The sequence below is a fragment of the Heterocephalus glaber genome, unplaced genomic scaffold (genome assembly GCF_053883595.1).
Source record: "Heterocephalus glaber isolate CG9 unplaced genomic scaffold, H.glaber_assembly_v1.0 deba00001606, whole genome shotgun sequence".
Lineage (NCBI taxonomy): Eukaryota > Metazoa > Chordata > Mammalia > Rodentia > Bathyergidae > Heterocephalus > Heterocephalus glaber.
This window is the reverse complement of record NW_028258377.1, coordinates 1,085,812-1,108,540: the sequence shown is the minus strand read 5'-3', so window position 1 is coordinate 1,108,540 and position 22,729 is coordinate 1,085,812. Positions and strand designations below refer to the sequence as shown.

At 36.2% G+C, this 22,729-nt stretch overlaps 1 protein-coding gene across 12 annotated transcripts in view; it reads left to right on the top strand.

Moving 5' to 3' along the window:
- Positions 1–22,729, top strand: part of Prr16 (proline rich 16) — a 344,117-nt gene that overhangs the window by 33,457 nt on the left and 287,931 nt on the right. For 3 of the 12 annotated variants that reach the window (XR_015444706.1, XR_015444702.1, XR_015444701.1), the window contains exon 1: positions 17,286–18,898. The exons of 6 other annotated variants lie outside the window; for them this stretch is intronic. The gene's annotated coding sequence lies outside the window, so the exon portion shown is untranslated. Of the gene's footprint in view, positions 1–17,284; positions 18,899–19,889; positions 19,936–22,729 lie in introns of those variants that run through there. 3 more of the 12 variants (XR_015444704.1, XR_015444703.1, XR_015444709.1) reach the window with 2 other exon arrangements.

Here is a 22,729-nt window from a genome sequence, read left to right as displayed (position 1 = left end):
ATGTCTGGCTGTTCCTAAGCCCAAGTCATGCACTGAAACACAATGATGCGAGTGAGACTTAGTAAAAAAGGTAATTATTACGTGTTCAACTATCCTTGTTTAAAGATATCAAATTCTACTATAAATTTAAGAAAGTTAAAGAATAAATTAGTAAATTTGAGTGTTGAGTATTTTTAAAATATCCTTAATAAATGTGAAATTGTTCGTAGTTCAGACTTTAGTGCCTCAATTTCCTATTTGATGAAATGAGGAAATAGAAGAGAGAGTATAAAAATTATTTTAAAGGGGATACAAATTCTATATTTTAAAAGTATTTTTAAAAAGACTAATATTTTATTAATTCACAATTTCTACTCAAAGTTCTATAATTTTACATGCTCTTATTTAGGGATAAGAAAAATCAGTTTGTTGACAAAGTAAAAATGCCCTACTAGAAATAATAATAGACATAAAGCCATTGATGGGAAAATCTGGAAACCAATTGCTATTCTCTTTATGTATATATCTTTTTAAAAGTGAAAAAAAGTGTTTTTTTTAAAGAAAAAAGCAAAAAGGTTTAGATAATTTATCAAGCTGAGATCATTTATTGTCACTCAAGTAAGAATCACATTTCTTTGGGGGAAATACCTGCCTGAAAGAAAATCCAGCTGTTTTAAACTCAGTGGGATTTTCTAGAGCTTTAGGCCCCTTGACCAACCCCGTCTTGCTCTGCTCTGACTTTGGTGGTGCTGCTTGAATAAGCCATCAACCATATTGCATTATCTCAAATTTAAGACTGCCTTTGGCAATACACTAGAAGCAGCAGAATTACATTTTGAATTAGATATTCAATTCTAGTACAAATAAACCATAAGGGATAATAAGAACTCCTTTGAATTTCTACCATGTCTTTCTTAAACATAGAACTGATAAGTTACTGAAGAAATTGTGGTAGCATATCTAGTCTTTCTCAACTACCCTGAGACTGCCTGCATTGAAGAAGTGTGTCATATCCCAGGGTGACATTTTTAAGAGAAATTGTTTTGCTCCAGTCTTTGAGAAGTACTTCCAATTTTGATGGAGCAGTGAGTCTTTCTTCAGAGGATTGACTTGGAAAATGAACATGTGATGCAAGAATGGCAGAGTCTGGGAGAACAAGATGGTGTTGTCAATGCAGAGGAAGAAGCATCAGTGGGAATTCAAAGAAAAGCACCAAGCCAGTTCTGTGCTCTGTAGACACTAGAGTCACACGCTCCGAGTGACTTCACTATCACAATAAATCCTCCAAGGCCCACAGTCACAAGTCTGTAGGCAAAAAAATGCCTTGCACTTTTAGGCTTTGATCCTCCTAACCATGGGAACAGGAGGAGGGCTTCAAAACAAAAGGCAGGAGATTTTATTGTAACATCTCTTCATGTTCTTAAAAATTTGTTAGATTTTTTTTCTATATATTTGGAATATAATCTATCTCCCCTCCTTTTCTCTCTTCTTTCTTCTCTCAAGTTTTTGTTTTCTTTTCCCCTTCTACTCTTCTGACTTCTAGAATGAGTTGAGGGATAATGGAAACTTAATGAGCTTCTGATAAGTATTTGTAATAAAAACTCTAATGTCTAAAGAAGTGTTGATAGAGTCCCTAGTAATGAAACAATTTCAACTCCATTTTGTTATTAAAGTTCTCCTGAGCAAATGCATTAAAACAATTCAAGTCAGGAAACTGGCTCCCTTAAATGTGTTCAGTATGCCTATGTCCTCCTGCTTGGGCAGGTGCCTGACATAAATGGACTTTACAGATAGATTCTTTTGTGTTCCACTTGCAAGAAGAAGAGGACTTGAGTAGTTGAAGCTGCAATTCTATATCTTGGTTTTTAAAATTTATTCTGAGCTTGTTTATCGTAAGAATCATCAGGTTATCACTGAAAAACAAAGACTGTATGCTAGCAGTTGTACAAATATCAATTATTTTAATGGAAAAGGTGTTTTGACATTTTTCACATTTCTTTTACAACAAATTGCTACAAAGTATAGTTTTAAAACAGTTGAATCTTCTATTTTCTTTCTATTTGAGTAATCATTCAAAAAGTAAAACAAATAAAAAGTGGTCATGAATTATTTGGTATATTTATACTGATGTAATATCTATTACTAAGTTCCTTCTTTTGTGAAAGTAGTGTAGGCACTTTAGAGAACATACATATGTGTATATATTTTCCCTTTTCTGTACAAAATACATATGGCTTCTTCACGTTCCCTTTTGAACTCATATCATATGATGAAAATACAACTTTCTTTGCCTTGAGAAGCTAAAATAATTTATTTTTTGAAAGTGATGCTTTAAAAACAAATATATATACACACATATATGATATATCCAGAGACTATATGGGGGCTTCGTGTGAATATATGCCTTGGGTATACACTTGCTTTAATTTGCAATTTTTAAAAAACTATCTTTAAGTATTCTTAAAAATTTCTTTCATTTAAATTATTTTAAGGAAAGATAAATAAATCTTATTTTAGGAGGAATATTTATAAACCAAAATTAAAGCATATTAGTTTAACTAAAACTAAAAAATAAAATCTGTTAGAAATATACCCTGATGATCAGTGAATACAAATTAAGTGAATATGATATAAGCTGAACTGGTTTGTATTAGCGAAGGCTTGTTCCGTGGCAAAATATTTAAAAAGTGACTAATAGTGGCCTACTTTCTGGGTGGTTATTTTTCTTGTGTAACAAGAAGTTCTGAAGCAGGCAGTGCAGAGCTAACAGGGTCCCAGCCTAACCAAGGAGCCAGACATTTTCTGCCTTCCTATTGCTCTAGCTGTGTTGTGTGGCTTTTCTCTTATGGTGGCAATGTGGATGCTGTATCTCCAGGTGTCTTACCTGTTTCTAGTCAGGAAAAAGGGTAAAGAGGAAAAGACTAAAAAGTGCTAAGAGTTTGTCAGCTTAGTCTGTCCTTTGGGAAGAGTTTCCTATATGTTCCCATCTACTCGATGATAATGACAGTTGGCAGCATGAACAAAGTGAGGCTAGAAAGGGGAGCATTTTAGTCTGGGCTCAGAAGAATGCATGGCAGCTGTAAATGCCTTCAGGGAGTGGTAAATTCAGTGTCTGCCACTCTGTTGTCTCAATGTTCTATCTGTGGTCAACATTAAGCTATTGGAATTCAACAGGAGAAATTTTTATATGATCTGTCTGAAGAATAAATCTATTTTTATTTTTCTGAAAAATATATACAAACATACGGTACCTTCACTCCACAGAATGTCACAGCTGCACGTTTGTGAAACACAATGCCTTATGTTCACATTGTTAAATTTTGAGGATTTTCACTCTTAAAGTCATTTTTATTTTATATATACATCATATCTTATATATATATCATGTTATATATATATATACTTTCAAAGATAAAATGCACATTAAATTTTATTTCTATTTTAATGACTATGTCCAGAAAATACTTACTTAAATTACAAAGCAAACTTTTCAGTGGTCTTTAGTCCTAATTGTCACTTAGGAGCGGTGTTTCTCAGTGTTGTAAACCTTATAGTTAGCGAAAATGGCAAATGTGTGATTGACTACAGAACAGGTGGTATACTTCTTTCTTTAGTTAGATTGATTTACAGAGAAGTGTATGTAACTTCCTCAAGCCTCACAAGCTCAATTCTTTATTAAAATGGAGCAGCGGTAAGGACTGGGGCTGACATGATGCATCTCTGTATATACAAACACCAAAGAGTATGAATCACTTTACTGGTCATCGTTACTTCATTTTGGCTTATTTATTAATTAAAAACATCTCTTTTTTTCCCCTTACTAACAACTACTAGGGAAAGAGCATGCCAATTAGCCATTTTTTTTATGACCATTTGAACTTAGACATCTTTGGGACAACAATTAATGTCCAATTAAAGCATCCATTTAAACTGTTACATTTTTTCAAAGACTTTCAGAAGTATCTCATGTTAGGTTTGCATACAGAACCAATTGGACAAAAAAGTATGGCATTTCCAATAATAACACACACTGCTCGTTGCCTAATCATTTATTACCTCTTTCTCCCTTAGGATCACAATTCTACTTTGTTTGAAGGTACTGTTAGTCCTAGTAAGTAACTGTACCTCTCAGTTTCTCATTCTAAAATGTGATGAGATCTGGGCAGTGCTATCTCAGTATAAGTCATTAGTAGGTCTTCCAGGAAAGGGCTAAAAGGGAGCAGTCTCAGCTGCATATACCTTTTCTACATTATCTTCTTTTTCTCCCCTTTCCTCTGCCTTGAATAGGAATAAAATACCCAGAGATTCACCTTCCATCTTGAGGTCAGGATGATGAAAGTCATCCACTGAGATGGGTGACATCTGGAGGATTTATTTCAGGCTTGTAATTGTTGCATCATCCCTGGACTGTTGAAAATTCAACTTTAACATTGTGTGCTGACAGAAATGTTATTTGGGTTTCTCTTAAGTGCGACAGAGCACAATTTTCAACTGTTACAATAATGTAAAGTAGGATTCTTAGAGTCTAATCAAAATTTCTCTTTGGAATAGTCTGCTGTAATGTGATGTAAGCTGTGTAGCTGATGCTTCCTTCAAATGTGTAACAATTTGGAAAGGCTCAGTTGCTTTAGACATTGTAATGGATAGGCATAGCTTCAGAACAATGGTGTTAACCCCTCTCTGTATCATTATATTTCCATATGTGTATGGTGCAGTCTTCTCCAGTATACCCAGAATATACCTATAAAAATTTGTCTTTACTTATGAAAGGCTTATTTGGTTAATATCCCTCTGCAAACACTCTACTGCAGTGGTCTGGATGTTTTCCCACATGAAGGGATCACAAAGGTTTTAAAGTATTAGTTTAAGGACAAGATTACTATATGATTATAGCCTGATTTGTCAGCCATTACGTATATAAATGATGCTGTGGAATGTGCTATGTCAAAACACCGCAAGAAGTAGTAGAATTTGAATTTAAATATTTGCACACTACCCTTATACTATAGGTTTGTTCTGTATAACCTTTAGTTAAGTTGGGGAGATAGTGACAAAATCTAGTTATTGAGGTAATATTTTTAAAGTTTAAAATATATACTGACTGGACTAGCTTTCTCTAAACTAGTCTGTTGATTTAGAATTACTCTGTCTTATGTTGCTTGTGAATCTAATTAGCCAAAAATGTAGTAGCACACAATCCTTGCTTGTACATTGACATGTGTTTTGTCTTTCATGTATTCCTCTTATACTATTTTAGTTAATACAGTTTAAAAGCACCACAGGCCTGGCCTGGTGTAACCATACATCTGCAGGCCAGATTGTCCCCTGGGTTTCTGTTGAGTTCTCTTCACCCATCTGTAGGACCATGTACAGACATATACTTTAGATATTATGTAAGAATGAGAGGAGACTTGGGATGGCCAGAATGGCAAGTCACTTTGGGAAACTGGGATGTTTCAGTTGGGTGCAGGTGCATGCTGGGAAGTCTTTTGGGTTGCTGTGGCTGGTCTTCTCAGAGTGAGACATGAAAGGCTGAGAAGGACTTTACCATAGGGAGCTGCTCTATCCACTGACATTTCCTTCATTCCTCTTAGTTAAATACAGCAGTATACACGAAATACCTGGCAGGAGGATTGAAAGTTTAGAAAAGAATATAATCAATTTTAGGCCACTTCTCATTGTTGCATTTTGATTGTCTTTCAAAGGTAAAAGCTCTAGACTTTTATCCTATGGTATTTTAGTTAGAGCAGTAGGAAATTAATATGGGTTGAAGTTATCAGGTTAATATTAAATAAGTTTGATTTTTTTATATATTCAACCAGAAACTTTTAGTGACAGAGACCTAATAATATTTTAATTGGAATTTTGTAACAGCATTGAGTTGTATTTAATCTTTAGTGGTCTTTCGGGTCTTCAAATTGTTCTGGATGGAATGTTTTTCCAATTGGACACACTGGGCTCCTGACATACAGAACAACGGTTTCCCTGTTCATTATACTGTTTTCTACATGCATGGGCTTGAACACACAAGTCTGTGTATGGTAGCACAGACAAAATTGGTTCAATACAGATTTCATTCTAGCTAGGCTTATTACTAAAACCCAGCCTGTCCTTTGTCATTAACTTACATTTAGTGTTAATTTGTCAACTCTAAAAGAGAGAGAATGATTTGTACCTATCTCCAAAGGAATGGTATTATGAGCAAAGTATTCATGACTGGCAGAATACTTTGTTCTTAAATGCCATTTAAATAATAAATACTGACATTCAATGTATTCTACAGGAGCTTTTTAATATATATTGGAATACATTTCATCATGGAAATATGATAAGTGGATAGGTCTTGGCAGTTGAACCCGCATCTCAGTTGAAATTGCTAAAATGAGAAATTACTGTCTGGCATGCTTATCATTGTGCAGCAGAGCCTGCTGCCTGTGAGGGTTTACTTTGCACTTCCTGTCATCTGGAGAAAAGGATGCTGTCCCATGAAATGTCATCTGTATCCACATATTGGATGTTAGACATGATGTGATATTACAATTTTCTTAAAACTATCAGAAGCAGCCTTGCATATAGCAGATGAAAGAAATAGGGTTCATGGGATGGGGAAGCTTGAAAATAATTTAATTAGATAAATGAATTCTACTTAGCCTGGCCCCCAGATTGAAATATTTAAATAATTCCTGCTTACACAAAAATCTCAAAATTCATAAGTCAACAAATAGTGTGCTCCAAGTATCCCTGATGTAGTAAGGTTGTAATGGAATGAAAAGTGGAGAAACCATCAGGAAGCTTAGATTTAGGTTCATGTCCTGCTACAAATGAGCTATGGGACTTCAGTGATCTCATCAGTGAAACATATGGTTTGTTTCCTTCCTAATTATCTTAGAAAATAAATTATCATGTGGATGGGAGTGCTGGACAATATTGTGTGAGAAAGTATGTTTTTGAGCTTTACCAACTGTCATGGCTTGAATCTAGATGCCTCCAAAGCCTCATGCAGTCATAGGTGGGGCTTTTCAGAGATGGAAGGATCTAGGATGTGTTGGTGGAATCAAGCATGTGATGCTGGCTTTGAATCCTGGTGCTATGCTAGGATTAAGGCTGTCCTACCTTGGGTGTTAGTGCTACCTGACCTAAGGTTGGGTAGCCTGGGTAGATATAAGGAACAGAAAGAGGATCACTGCTTGTCGCTGGTCACTTGTAACTTGCTGATTGCTGCTTGCTGTCTTCTGCTTTGCTGCTCTCTGCCCACCATGAACTGTTTCTCCTCTGTGATGCCCCTCTACCATGCCACCCTGCCTTGGAGCCAGCCAACTATGGACAGAAACCTCTACAAACTGTGAGCCAAATTTGTCTCAGCAACATGAAAAGTAGCTAAGACACCATCTCAAAAACATGATTTATTGCACACTGAATGTGAGTCTGTTTCTTAGAAGTCCGTATTCAAACTTCTAGAAACTAATGAATAAAAGTGGAATGTCAGTATATTAATGTACTATGAGAAATAGCAATATGGAAGGGGACAGTGTCTTTTGGCTACCTAATTCTGTCCCTAAATGCAAAGTGCTTGGGAAAACTGAATATAATTAAAAGCCTGTACAGATTGCAACAAATCAGTTTAAGTTGAATGACATCTATTTCAGATATCCTAATTCATGCAAATGAAGTTTTGTTTGTCCCTTCTTCTGACTGATTCATTGCTATTGATTTTAGTCATTTTATGTCCAATTTTCCATGTCTGAGAGCCACTTCTATCTCTTTAAAATGACTTACTTTATCTCTTTCTATTGATTTTATAATTTTAAAAAACCCCTTATCTTCACCATTTATGAGTCACTGGTGAAATTTTTCAATGCAAATTCTTCTGCTAATGTCACAGCCCATGTTAGGTTAATTTCAATATTTAAAGAACTCAGATTGAGTTCTTTTCAGTTAATGAATTTATTTTGGTAGTCTTTAATGTTTAAGAGGAGAATAGACTTTTCAGAATTCATTTTCATCCTATAGGAAAAAGTAAAATTCTTTTGAAATACTAGCTGGGCAATGAAGAAGAAATACAATTATCTTTTCAATATAGCTTAGTGTCAAGTAACAATATGGGTGGGGGGAGAGGGGCGGGGACCTAAAAGAAATACTCCAGTGTTTCATTTCTATCAATTTAGGTTGATTTAGAAGAAAGATCTCAATGTAGTTTCACAAACTTCATCCATTTCAAGTTTCAGGAGTCTGCTGTTCAGCCCTGAAGCCTCAGAGCTTTCCCTAGAATCCCTGCTGTCCCTAGTACCCCTCCCCTGGACCATTGCCCACTAAGTGCAGAGTTAGCATCTGTCCTCCCTCTGTTATCCCCAAATTTTCTGTGAGATGTAATTTTTATTTCCTTGTGGCTTTGTTAGCAGGAGACAGTGGGTGCTCCTGCTGGTCAAATCCATAGAAACAGTCCCAGTTTCCTGGCTGAGGCCCTATGTTAGCTGAAACAGTCCTTATCGAAGGACTTGCCAGAGAAGGTCTGCATCTCTGTGGAAACTTCTGCATAGAAATCTCTTGCTTTGGGAGATTTTCTTCAGACTATTCTTCCCAGACGTGGGAGAGAGGGATAAAGTGCATCTGAGGCGTGGTTGGTTTCTGGAAGCAGAAAAACAAAACAAAATTTGATTGGATGTTAGAGTCAGATCCTTTCCTTCCTAAGTGGAATTTGTGGTGTCCATCATAATCAGAGATACCAAATGTGTTGGAGTATGTGCTACTCTTTTAGCAGATTCAGACTGTCTTTACTATGTTCTCCAGGAATGTGGTTCCAACGAAGATCAACCCATTCTTCTGTTCAAATCCTTCCAAGTGCTTTCCAGTGAGTGCAGACTTCTTGTGATTCTGCATTTCCAACTTCTCCTTCAAGCCCCTTCTCTCTCATTCATTATCCTGTAGTTACACTTCATTCCCCTCAGTCCTCAAATGTTGAATAGGCTCTGGGATTGAGGCACTGATCTGACTCCTTTGCCTGGAATTCTCTGCCTTGTGAGCACCATTTGCGTCCTCATCCTGAGACAATGACACCTGCCCCCCTCGCTGGCTCTCTCCACCATAGTATTTTCTATTTTATCACTGTGCCCTCCTCTTTCATTGAACTTATAATAATTTAGACTTCTTTATTTATTTGTGACTTTATTTAATGTGTCAGTTCACACTAGGACTTTGGAGTTTAGAGATTACGTTTCTCTTATTCATGATATGCTCAGATTTAAGTACCATGTTTGGGATATAAGTGCTCAGTAAATGTGAGTGAATGATGAATGGATGACTTTAAGATGCCATTTCCAGACTAACGATTTACTGCTTCTCTCTGCCACTGTAATAAATGGCATCTTGAATAAATGGCTAGTCCATAAATCAAAGAGTTTAATTTAATGTTGTATGCAATTGAAGGCTCCTTTTAAATTTTTGATAAATGAATATTAATGTATTTTCCATAACTATTCAAAACATATATGTAGTGTGTCTTTTAAGGACTCCTTAATATGTATGTATTAATTAGTCTTCTCTTAAAGTAGAAAGAATGCCAAATGTTCCATTCTATTTTCAGTAGAAGCCCCTTTCTAAAATATTGTATTTTGTAAATTACTAAAAATTTTTATGTGATTAATAATATTGATAATATAAACTAATGATTATATTGGTAATGGGAACTTTGTATAATATAGCTGAGCATGGAAACTTAGAAATTGTTGGGGTTAAATAGCCTCAGGACTTTCATTATGATCACTATATATTTTTAATATCTTTACTCCAAAAATATGGCAGGTTTCTTAACTATTTTTAAGTGATATGTTATGAAAAGAGAAGTAGAATATGTCTTGTATGAATTGAGATTCATTGCCAGTATGATATTTATAGAATCAGCAATTATTTAGACCTAATTTAGTGGAAGGAGTTCCCTTATACATTATGTTGATTATTATATATTATCTTTCTTCAAGGATCTCTTGTTCAAGAAAAACCTAATCTAAAATGTCTCTTAAATTAAAATCGATGGTATTTTTCTCCACATTGACATTTTTTGGTGAACAATTTTCACTTTTCTGAAAGTTCTCTCTTGTTAGGACAGCTCCTTCTGAAGATTTTTCTCATATTGCCATTGAAGACTGAAATTTTTCTTTTGGAAAGGAAAAATGGTCCCTTGATATTATCTTTCAGAATAGAGGTATACATTAACAACTATAGAGCATTTACATTGTGCTTTAAAATCATCCTGTCACAATTATTAATGTCTGTTTAACATTAATTCTGCCAAGAAAGTGTGGCCTTAATGTATGCTTTTCTTTTTACATTTTTTTCTATTTCAAGATGTGGTTATTTCAGGCCCTAATCAAAGAAGTGAAGAGAAAGTCAGCTGACTATATTGAAAACTTTATCACCACAAATTGGTGATATTCCATGGGTATTAGACAAGAGTGTTTTGCATCATAGACTAATAATGTTAATTCTGCCATGGAATGGGAAGCTGGTGGCCTCAGAACCTGCTGTTTTAGTTCCTGTTTTAGCCATTTCCACATGGCTCCTGTGGGCCCTACCTGCAGGCCTTGCCAGGCCCACTGATTCGCCTGTGGCATTTTGAATGTCGGGCTGGGTCTGTGTCATCACCAAGAGTGACTTCTATTGTTAGCAATTTTTGTGAGAAATCCTCTTGAGGTAAATACAACTAAAAGAAAATTCTTCCTTGGGGTTTCCTCGAGTCAGAGTAAAAAATCTGTATAAAGAAATCTTTGGCGACAGGCGCTATAATGTTGCCCTATTAGTCTGGGAGGAGCTGTTAGGACAACTTTCTGGGATGATTAGCTTGATGGGAATGTTTTTGGAAAGCCTATTTTTCCTCATTCCAAAACATAAATTTGAATGGTTTATTTACTTTACTACAGTTATACAGTCAATACACAAATTCAGTACACAGAGCTTGCTTTAAAATACTCTAGAGCATTACAACTGAGGCAGAAATTGGGTCTGATCATCCATCAAAAAGCAACTCTTTCCTCCTCCCACAAACCCACCACAGCCATTCTTAAGAGTTTTGCTTATATTCTTTCAGAAATTTATTTAAAAATTCACATACTTTAGTTGGTTCCCTAGAAAATGTGTAGCTTTGTTTTTTATTTTTAAAAAAATCTCAAATAGGACCAGGCATAGTGGCACATGACTGTAATCCCAGCACTTGGGAGGCTGAGGCAGAAGGGTCACTGGGCTACATAGTGAATTCAAAGCCAGCCTGAATTATCTCATCCCAAAAAAGAAAATTGCAATGGAAAGATGAATTTTGTTACTGGAAAAGAATTCCTTACAAAATCTTCAGGTTTTAGAAAAAATAATTTCACAGGTTGCCCTTCTTTAAAAAAAATAGCTAAAATGTTTAGTGATTGGTATCTTTTAGAAGATATGTTCTAGAATATTCCTGAATATTCCAGAATTTTGATACTTTGTAGGTAGCAGAATAGTGTTCCTAGGAGAAACTTGGCTTTACCTTTATCCTATGAAAAGAGAGGGGCCAGTGTAAAAGGGGCTGAACTCTATTCTGAAAATCAGGAGATTTTGGTTTCTTTTTTGTTACTGCTTTCTCCATGATCTTTCTGCTTCCACCTTCTATCAGATTTGTAAACAAATTCCACATCTTTAAAATTCTGAGATTCTCCACAGTGCATTTGCAAGTCAAATAAATTATTTTGGCTGGTGAAAAGATTGCAGTCAGTACAGTGAGGAATGGGCAGTTCCTGAGCAGAAGACCTTGGAATCAAACTGTCTGGTTTGAATCTCTCTTCTCTGCTCTTTGGTATGCATGACCCACATCAAGTTTCTTGTCTTCTTTTTAACCTCAATTTTTTTCCATCTAGCAAGGGGTGAAAACCATGCATACATTATAATCCACTCATGGGTTAAGTGAGGTATTGTTTACAGAGCAATCAGAAGACTGTGATTACTACACAAGAAATAACATTAAATTGTCAATATATTCATTTATATCAGTTATTTACATTCATAAAGCCCAAATTGTCCCAACTTCTTGGGACAATGCTCCCCTTCAATAATGTGATTTTAAGTATACAATATAGATATTTTCAAAGGAATAGAGTGACTCAGTGACAGCTGTGAGACACTGAAGAGGAAGAAACCCTTTGTATGCAAAGGAAACCAGTGATGGGGCTTCAGTGCAGGTTCCATTCATGGCATGGAGACTGGTTCTCAAATTCATCTTGTCCAAGGGACCCTTGCAGAGCTGGTTTACTCTGCAGAGAAAGAGAATTGTCTGAACAGGGATGGCACCCATTTAACTGTGTGTGCAGGGAATGCTAGTTGTTCCCAGTGTTTGCACCATCTATAAAGCTGTTCTAGACATGTGGCCTTCCAGAATGAATAATGTATTTCTAGCCCTCTTTCCAGTATGGTTTATTGATTAACTGTGTTTTGGCCAGTGGATATGAACAGAGGTGACAGGTGTAATTTTTTTTTTTTTTTTTGGTACCAGGAATCGGACTCCGGTCCTTGCACTTGTGGGGCAGAAGGTGGAACCACTGAGCTAAATCCCCGGCCCAGACAGGTGTAATTTTTATACTTTGTTCTCAAGTGCAATGCATGTGACTTCTCTTGCCTCTTTTTTCTCTTTCTTCCAGCTGGATTGTAAATGTTATGGCTACAGTTGGAGAAGCCATAATGGACTATGAAAGCAAAATCAAATATTATATATATTTGAGTACCAAGGTAGAAGAAGCCGAATCCCAGATTAGTACTTTTTCATGAACTGCTTGTACCCGGATTATTATATAATTGTGAAATAAATTATTATCTTGCTTAAGATACTGGTGTTACTGTATTAAGCCTATGCCTTTACTAATAAAACTCCACAGTTTTTGGATGAATAAGCAAGCCTATGGTTGAGCCCAAGCCACCTGCAATAGCTCCTCCTGCATGAAACCTGCAAGGAGGGAAGAGCTCCTGGTCTTTGCACAGACTGTTAAGTTTACAGGGCACAGAGAATGTATTGGTTAGCGTGCTGAGAAAAACAAAAACGACTTTAAAAAGGAAAGATTTATTTTGTTTCCTGGTGTCAGAGGTTGCAGTCCGTTGTGAGTTGGCTCTTTGCTTATATAGCCTTGTAAGGAGAAAGAAACATTGTGGTAGAAAGGCATGGTAAAAGAAAGCTTCTCACTTCATAGCAGCCTGGAAGAGAGAGCCCTCTGCTTTTGCTCTATCCTTGCCCCTGTCCTCCTGGATGGTGCTTCTCAAATTAAAGTGCCATCTCCCCCTCAGCTTGGTGTTTCACATGCCAGTGATCTCAGGAAATGTCCTCATAGACACACAGAGAAACACGCTTCACTAACTTTCTAGGTCTTCCTTAATCCAGTCAAGTTGGTGATCAAGATTAATCATCAGAGTGAGACTCTGGAGCCCAGGACATGGAGGAGTTAGCCGCTGTGTGCCTCGAAGGAGCAAGGGCCATGCTGACTCAACACTGTTTTATCATCAACTGTGTAAAAAAGCTTTGCTTGTGCTAATGGCAAATATGGAAAAGAGATCTGCTATGTGTTTTTAATAAAAGGAAGAATCCCAGTTTGTCAGGTAGTGAACTGATTGGAATTTGGGTCATGAACCTGTATATCATAGATATTGAAAAGTGAAGAAATAGCAATTTGATAATGTGTGAGTTTGTTTTCCACTATGAGCACCCTCATCCAAGGATGAAGCTTTCCGAGGAGTGACTTGTTATTATTTCACATAGCAGCCCCCACATGATGTGATGCTAAAAGGCCTAACTGTCTTTAGTGATACTAATTTCAGAAGGAATTACTCATGATTATTTTATTTGTTAATTTAAATCTCTTAGAAACTTATTTGGATTTCTCACCTAAAGCACCTCATGCACCAACAGTGAAATAGCAGCTATTATTTTTTAAATCTCACATTATTTAAAAAAAATTTGCCAGATATTTTATTTTGTTGGACTCTTAAGATTTTAGACAAACAACATAAATAAGATCTTTGATTTCCTAGAAATGAAAAAATAATGAGATTTTTCTTATTTTTAATACTTGCTTATCTTATGTGTCTGCTTTCTTTTCATCTATTGAAGGGAACAATTTTTTGTAAGAATCTTTGTTACTTGTAATTAGTACCCTTATCCAATGGTTGCTTCTCAGAGGTGTCCTCCAGATATAGCTGATCTTTAGGTTTTGGGTCTCTAATGACTCTGAGGCTATCTCATTTTCATTATACCAGGAAGGACCACTGACTAGATCAATAACAACACCTTAGCACAAGTGATGCAATCAGCTACACCATAGCATCAAGTACATCTTAGAAAATGACATTTTGTGGTAGTTATTAATCTATCACCTTTAACTGTGTGAATTAAATCAAAATCAAGGACCAATCCAACATATGTTTATAGTGAATAAACTCTTCAATATAGCAACTTTACCCTTTGGGATGCGGAGTTAGAAGGAGTTGAGGAGGGAAGGATAGATAGGTAGAAGGATAGGGGAAGGTTAGCAGTGAGGCCAGAAGGCAAAGGCGAGAGAAGGAAAAAGAGAAGAAAAGAAAAAAAAGAAATCTGAATTAGGGCCAGAACAGGGACAAAAAAGGGAGATGAAGAACAATGTGGGACAGCAAGAGAGTGAGTGTGAGAGAGAGGGAATGGAAAGAGAAAATAAAGAAGAGGAAAAAAAGAAAAGAAAAACAAAAATTTGCAAAGAGTAGGAAAAAAATTAAGAATAAGAGGAAAAAAAACAAACCAATAATACTAATTTTGGAAATAAAAAATAAAAATGAAAATGAAGGGCCTCCTTCAGGGTATGTTTCTGCTGTCACAATAGACAACGTGGGCAGCAGTGTGCAGATATAAGTCAATGAGTCTCAGCAAGCCAGCTGCAGATCCGTGAGATTCAGGCAGATTTCTGGCTGATGGTCCCAAGTTGAGCTCCCTTCCTCCTGTAGGGTTGAACTCTGCAAGGCTCTACTGCAGGTTCCAGATGCCTTTCTTCCCCTGAAGATAGTCCAGGTTCCCATGGGAGGTGATGGTCCCTCCAACTTACCCAGTACGGTGGTCTGGTGGTCTGGTGTCCCCTGTGTCTTTGTAGTGTGGAGCCAGGTGGCAGTACAGCCAAGGGGCAAGAGAAGAGGGGTAGGGGAGGGGATGGGGGTTGGTCCTGCAGGCGTCCGCGCGGCTAAGGGGGATACTGTGGGCGCGAGCTGGATGAGGCGGGTTCCCCGCAACCCCGGACCTCTCTCAGGCAGAAGAGAACAATTTTTAAAAGTTTGTTCTTCTTTAGATACATCTTTGAGTTAATGCTTTCAATTGTTCTTTACTGAATCTTCTGTTACTACCATTAATCCTTAACATGATTATTTTTAAAACTCCCTTATCACCATTAATCCTTCATATTATTAATTTTTAAAACTCTCTAGGCTTACGAAAAAGTAGAATCAAATTTTCTGTTTTAATTTAATGATGCCCAATATTTTGTTAGAATTTTGCTCACAGACTTTGATCTGGGGGCTGGGTGTGGTGGTACAGGCCTGCAATCCCAGCGCTTTGGAGGCTGAGGCAGGAAGAGTGTAAAAAATTTGAGGCCAACCTGGGCTATACAGTGAGTTCAAGGCCAAAATGACACCTGTCTCAAAGAAAAAAAGAGAATTTGATCTTTTTCTGAGATTATAGTTTAATAAATTTAAGAGGAAGCAAGGCAAAGGACCCTTGTAGGTAGATGATATATTTACTTTAAAACAACTCGGACTGAGAGAAATCCCTCATTCAAACCTTGGTTTGGTATTTTAACATCTGAAACATCTAGTTACTTTTATTACTTGTAGTAAATTAATATTGGTTCTTGTTTAGTTTGCATGATGTTTTCATTGCTGCATTTTATTGCTCTTAATTGAAGAACTTATGTGCTTGTTACATATGTGTTCCATTTGGGAATTTGTCCTCTACTATAAAATATGTGAATAAAAACTGTAGTCATTTGTGTAAGAGTTTGAGGATCTATTCCAGTTGGAATTTTTTATCTTTCTGTCCTGTTTCCCATCAAAAGAAAGCTTTAAATATTGTGCTCATTGTATACCTTTGTTTAATTTATCTTGTATTAAATCATAGCACACATTACCTTTTTCCCACATAGCATCATAGGTCATGTACCTCGGGAGATGGAGATTTGTCTCCAGTAGGCTTGTTAATAAGTATCATAAGAAACACCAATTTACTAATAAGTAGATTAGTAAAGCAGGATTTGACAGAAGGCGAATTTGAACTGTGTTTGCATTTGCAGCAGTGGACACAGCCAATTCTAGTGGAAACTCTCAAATTAACATGGCCCCTTTGGAATGTTTGATTTGCGGCATGGGCTTTTGCACCTGTGTGTCAACCAGGTCTTGGCTGTGTTACTCCCAAAGAGAGAGCATAAGCTTGGACGAGATAGCTTCCTTTGGCTCAGGTGATTCCTGGAGAAAGACTGCTAGCAGGCAACATTCTTACTGTTATAAAGTTTGGGGCCTGGGAGGTGAAGTAAGGAGAAGCAGAACCACCATTCTGAAAAAGTACCTCACTGTATTTATTGATGGTTACCAATATCTTTGTTAATTCTTACTCTCTGTAAAAATCTAACATGTGTAATGTATAAGCCCCACCATTAAGTGAGGTTAAGCAGATTTTGGCCTTCAGAAGACCCAAATTTCATTTTGTTTTCACTGGTATCCAGAATACCAGGCTGACACTTGAAATGGCAGATTAAAAAGTTTTAGCATCTTTAACCTATAAAAGGACATTTCCATATGGTTCATTCTAGGGATATCTTTAAAATATGGTAACATGGAAATGTCTCATTTGTCAGTAGGGTTGTTTGGGGATTTTCCTATAAAAGATCCTTTAATTCTGCTTTGCCAGTCTGTACTACTTCCTGAAAGTATTTGGTGCTATTCTCCATGGAAGGTAGCTTGTCCTGGAATGTCACTCTTATTTATGATACTTAGTTTTCTCATTTTTAATACAGAATTACTAACATGAGACACTAAATGGGGGAGGACCCCTTTATCTCTTTTAATGTATTAAATTTGGTTATCTTCATATTTATCATATTATCTTCTCCTTTTAGACTTAATGACTAAGTGACACTTCATGGACCTATTATAATTTCTTATTTCTTGTCAGTTCTTCCATTTCCAGACATAACTTCAAAACTAAATATAAATTATAGCCTGAGTATTTTCTCTTCTTCTCCTTCTTCTTATGTTTTCTTGCTATATTTTAAGAAATTTTGCAAGACATCGTAAAATTCTTACTGAAATATGGCTAATTATAAGCAAACATTTATTAAATAGAACTTTCATTTCAAAATATTCCATTTCATTACCTCTATCAAAATGTTATATTGACCTAATTTAAGAATCCATAGCTTGTCTTTAGAGCAGCAACATCAACAGTGCATTTTTTAACCACTAGCTGAAAAATTCAGCTAGGTGTTCTGAGGCCCATTGTGTTGCTAGATTCTCACAAGTGATTAATGTAGGTGGAGTGGACACACAGTAGGCAGTTTACAGAACATGCCAGTGTTTCTAAGTCATTAGTGTACTTTAAAAAATAAGCCTTGATGAGGACTCACTGTGCAGTTCAAATGGTTAAGTTGGTGAAATAGATGTTGAGCACAACATTTATCTTTTTAATGAGGCACTGAGTGGATTATTAGGTAACGATAGGCCTTTGCCCTCTGGTTAAACAATTTTAAGTGTTCAAAAAGGACAAACAACATTTTTGGGCAGGCATTTCCCCAGGCAGTAATATAGTACATGAAGCAAGATCTGAACAGAAATCTGGTTCAATTTGCACTTGTTATGAAAGGAGGCCTAGGAAAAATGAGACATAGAAACTCAAAAGTAAACTTCTTGTCTTGAGGGGGAGCATCATCAATAGTATGTATGACTTGTGAAGAATGTGTCATATAACTCCCAAGACTTTGCAAATCTCATAATAAAAATCTTGTCCAGTGATGAACTTTTCACTAATGTAAACTTTGTAAATGCTTTCCCTTTCATGTACCAAGTCACACAAGTCTCCCCTTTCCCAGAGAACACACATCAGACCATCTCTGACCCTTGTTGCTTTTCATAAATCCATTTCACTCCTGTTTTCATTTTTATGTATCTCTCAAAAGCATTTGTGTTATTTTACTACAATTGTGTGCTACTTTTTCAGTTTCTGACTTTTAGAATACATTTCTGTGCCTTTTATGTTGTTTTTATGTTGTTGATGGCTGAGGTCAGTGGGTAACTTAGGTTTACTTATAGCTGAAGCGTGGCCTTTCCCAATTGGTTAATTTATATTTCCTATAATTCTGCATAGGTGGCGATCTTGATAGATAATGACTCCCTCCTTAAAACCCATTCAGGTTAGTTACTAAGTGCAAAGTACAATAAATCAGAACAGCTGTATGCCTACACTGCCTCCTGCTCTTTCTGACAAGTTGCCTAACTTGAGGAAGCTCCTTCCTAATTCCAGAATTCTGGCTTGACTCTTTGCCTGTGTGCAGAATCCCCTGCTGAACTTTGTGATTCAAACAAGGCAAGAGTAACCAAAGTTTAAATCAGTATTGAGACATAGCTGTTGACACACTTCTAACTCTCGAGGCCCATTGGCTGTCTGTGCTGCTTCTGGATGGGAAGTAGAGAGCAGAGTGAACTGCAGTGAAGAATTTCTGCCTTAAGAACAGATGGACACAGCTAAAGGAAATTGAGAGCAAAGGACAGATAGCCGGGTAGATGGAGCATCCTTTTGACTAGGAGAGAGTCAGGAGCAGAACTCCATGTGCCTGTGCGTGCCCTGTGTCTGGGCAGCTTTCTTGAGCCTCTGTTCAGCATTGCCTTCACAGAGAAGTAGTATTGACTGCACAGGGTAAGTAAAATACTGAAAACTTCATAACAATTGGTACTAGCAATAAGTTCTAATTTTTATTTTTAAAAAATGAGGAAAAAGGAATTAATGCTGCATTGAATTAATATGAATTATAACAGAAAAACAATATGTGTACTTCAATTTGGAAAAAAATATAATGTGAAACTCCTAGAGTTTTCACCTTAATTAAACTGTGATTGTTGTTGATTCTAGGTACAATATTGTGTACCAGATGTCTAGAATATATTCATCTGAATAATTACAGCTTTATGCTCCTTGATCAGTAACTTCCCATTTTCCTTCCCTCCAGTTACTAGCTGCCACTATCCCACTCTGTTCTATGCATATAATTATTTTAGGTATCTTGAATAAATTAAATCATATCAAAGCAGAGATTAGCAAACCTTTTTTGTAAAAGGCCAGCTGGTAGCTAGTTTAGATTTTAAAGGCTGAGAAGCAAATTCAGGAATATAATGCAGAGAGTTATATAACCACCAGAATTTGACACATTTTAACTGATGAAATTCAAAATGGTTGAGTTCCAGGTTTTGGTAGAACAAATCTGAGACTAATTAAAATTTATTTTTGAGGGGGGAAGTTTTTCTCCTCAATGGTGGCTTAAAGTTAATCTTTCCTATCACCAAATTGATTGCTAGTGTTTGTCTTTCAAAAATATTCTTAGCTGAACAAAAACAAGTGGTAAGCCCAATTTGGCATACAGCTGTAATTTGCTGACCTCAGTCTTAAAGGATTTGGAAAGCAGAAGAGCTGAATGATTCTGATCAAATTATCATGTTAGGAAGTAACAGTTTAGCTTAGGTTAATTTTGAATCATGAATTGAGAAGTATAGCTGTAATAGTGTCTGAACACATTTACCTGTATATAGCTATTGGAAGCAAAATTTTAGAGTATAATGTGATTTCTCAAAGAATGCTCTAGAGTCTAAATTGAACTTTTTTCTTTTTATGTTTGCATGAATGTTTTCCAAAGAGACTAGATGGAGCTGACAAATGCCTTCCCATCTGCATATTGACAGGTATCATAGCATTTTTAGTAAATAGGAACAAAAAAGTCAAAAGGAGTGCCAGGGAATGCTCATTTAATTCCTTCTCATAGAAGAATTATGGTAACCTGAAATTAAAGTGGGTAATTAGAACAGAAATAAGGTTTCTTTCTGTAGGCACAATGTGAAAATAACATGAAGATGTGGAGGGAATCTACAGATATTGCACCAAACTTTCAGTAAATGATATTTTAAAATTCCAAATTATGGGCCGAGGGGATTTAGCTCAGTTCTGCTGCCTGCCTCGCAAGCGCAAGGTCCTGAGTTTGATCCCTGGAATAAAAAAAGAAAATTCCAAATTAAATTTGTTTGTAACTATCTCTTTACATAAAAGTCGGGATGTGTATGTGTGCAGAAGTCTTAATACTAATAGGGTACTAGTTCCCCCTATTGTGCCACGATAAACATTCTGGGAGACTAGAATAAACAGAAGAGTATGTCTTACATGCTGCTGTGGAGAATTTTACAAGTTAGGTAGAATGTCAGGAAAAGGAATCCAAATGCATCCCCAATAAGGAGAAAAATACTTTAGTATTTTTGAACTAAGTAAATACTATAGATAGCCACAGAAAGGATAATACAGAGTAACAGTAGATAAAAGTGTTAGAATATGATATAGTTGGTGTTCCATAAGGTAGCCTTCATTTGGGTAAAATTGAATGGTAATTGACAGACATATTATTTTGTGGAAATGAAGACACCAACTTTGCCATCTTCTAGGGAAGGGAAAAGACAGAGAGTCTATAGAAAAGGAGAAAATCAGGTACTATAGTACCTCAGAGGGAGTATAAGAAATCCGTATATCATTTATGAACACAAGCTCAGGGAAGGCATCTGAGTTTCTAGCTAAGCTTTAGGGTTTCACTGTGGAATAGGAAAGATGGGGCTTCAGTTTTAAGGGTCAAAAGAAGATAGGATGCCTGTATAAGGTGTGTAGATTACTTGTGCAGAGATCAGCATGTGCACATTGCAGGATCAGGTTCTGTTTTCCGAAGTAAGAGTATTAGGAAATACTGGCAGGGGAGAAAACCAAAAGCATCACACTTGAATTATCCAAAATGGTATTTGTGGAGATAAAAAAACAGTTCAATAAGGCAATTGACAAGATCACAGAAGATATAAATAACAAGATATTGGGCCAGTCAAAATCATCACTGTGTCTAAAGGTACCATTACAAATGTAGAGAAGCTAAAGAAAGTGATACAAAACACACATGATCAGCATAGGAAAGAACTAGAGTGTATAAAAGGGCTTTGAATAGAAATTGAATCATTATGAAATGAACTCAGGGAAGGTATGGGCAGTAGAAGTGGCCAGCATGAGGACAGAGTCTCAGAATTAGAAGATGGAACTGTTGCCAGTGAACAATCAAGCAGAAACATTAGAGAAGCCACAAGAGAACATGACAAATGGATTCACCAGCTCCTAGATGATGCCAAGAAGGCTAGTCTAAGATTAATTGGAATTAGTGAAAAAAAGAAGATAGTACAAATTGCATAAAAACCTGTTTACTGTAATAATAGCTAAAAACTTTCCAAATAAGTTAAAAGAATTTAATATACAGATAAGCAAGGTGTATAAAATACCAAATAGCCACGATCAGAAAAGAACCTCTCCATGACACAACATAGTCAAAATCCCAGAAATCCAAAGTAAGAACAGAATCTTAAAAGCAGAGAAAAGCAACAAATCACTTATAAATGACAACCCATTAGAATTATAACAGACTTCCTTATACAAACCTTAAAGGCCAGGAGAGCTTGAAGTGAAGTGCTTCAGGCCTTAAAGTAAAACAATTTCCAATCCCGGCTGACATATCCTGCAAAACTCTCTTTCAAAACTGATGGAGAAATAAGATATTTTCATGATAAAGAGCACCTAAAGGAATCCATGATCACCAAACCAGCACTTCAGAATTTTCTCAATGATACCCTAGAAAGAGACAATGAAGGTAACAAAAACAAAAAGTCTAATAGAATGAATATACAAGGTATGGTGAGCAGTTAAGTAGAAGGGAAAAATATGGAATCAACAACAGGGAAATAAAGGGATGACAGGAATAAGCCAATACCTATTAGTAATAATTCAATATAATATGGTCTCAATTCCCCAATCTAAAGACACAGCCTGGCAGAATGGATTGAGTCAAAATCCAACAGTGTGCTCATACAAGAAAAACATTTAACCCATAAAGAAACTCATAGAGCAAAAATCAAAGGATGGAAAACTATTCCGTGCAACAGGAACTTGACAAAAAAGCAGATATTAACTATCTTATATTCAGACAAAGTGGACTTCAAGCCAAAACTGATCCAAAGCAGCAAAGAAGGTCACTACATATTGGTTAAAGGAACAATCCAAGAGGAAGATGTTCCAAACAACGGTGCACCCAAGTACTGATGGACAAAAATCAAATAGACATATCACAAACATAGTGGGGGAGTTCAATACCCACTATCACAAATAGGTAGATCAACTAGACAAAAAAATCATCAAAGATATATCAGAATTGAACCAAATGTTCAAACAAATTGACTTAATAGGTATCTACGGAATGTTCCATCCAACAGCAACAAAATACACATTCTTTTCAGCAGCACAGGGAACTTTCTCCAAAATAGACACATACTATCCAATAAATCAGCCTTAAGTAAATGTAAAAAAAAAAAAATTATATCATGACATTATCATACTATAGTGCAATATAGTTAGAAATCAATAACAAAGAAATAATAATCATTAACAAAGAAAATACAGAAATTGTGC